This window comes from Penaeus monodon, chromosome 23, assembly GCF_015228065.2.
Source record: "Penaeus monodon isolate SGIC_2016 chromosome 23, NSTDA_Pmon_1, whole genome shotgun sequence".
Classification (NCBI taxonomy): Eukaryota; Metazoa; Arthropoda; class Malacostraca; order Decapoda; family Penaeidae; genus Penaeus; species Penaeus monodon.
The window spans coordinates 33,751,263-33,751,531 of record NC_051408.1 but is presented as its reverse complement, the minus strand read 5'-3'; the positions used below and the strand labels follow the sequence as shown (position 1 = coordinate 33,751,531).

At 20.1% G+C, this 269-nt stretch overlaps 1 protein-coding gene across 1 annotated transcript in view; it reads right to left on the bottom strand.

Annotated features, from left to right (window-relative positions):
• The window catches only part of LOC119587939, a 32,317-nt gene that overhangs the window by 29,482 nt on the left and 2,566 nt on the right, over window positions 1-269 (bottom strand).

Here is a 269-nt window from a genome sequence, read left to right as displayed (position 1 = left end):
ATTTTCTTATTTCTGTTATCAGTATCATTTAACCCCCTATCATTATCATTTCACAATATAATGATAAAATTATTTTTACTGTTATTATAAACTTTCTGCAACATTTGTTTATCTTTAATTTGTTATCTAGTATCATATCTGTATATTAGGGATGAAACAAAATGATTTTGAAGATAAATAATTAGTTTGGAATATAGATTTTGGGGATTAAAAAACGTCATAAATTTTTTTTGGTTTGTAAATTTACTTTTTAAAAAAAATAAAAAAAA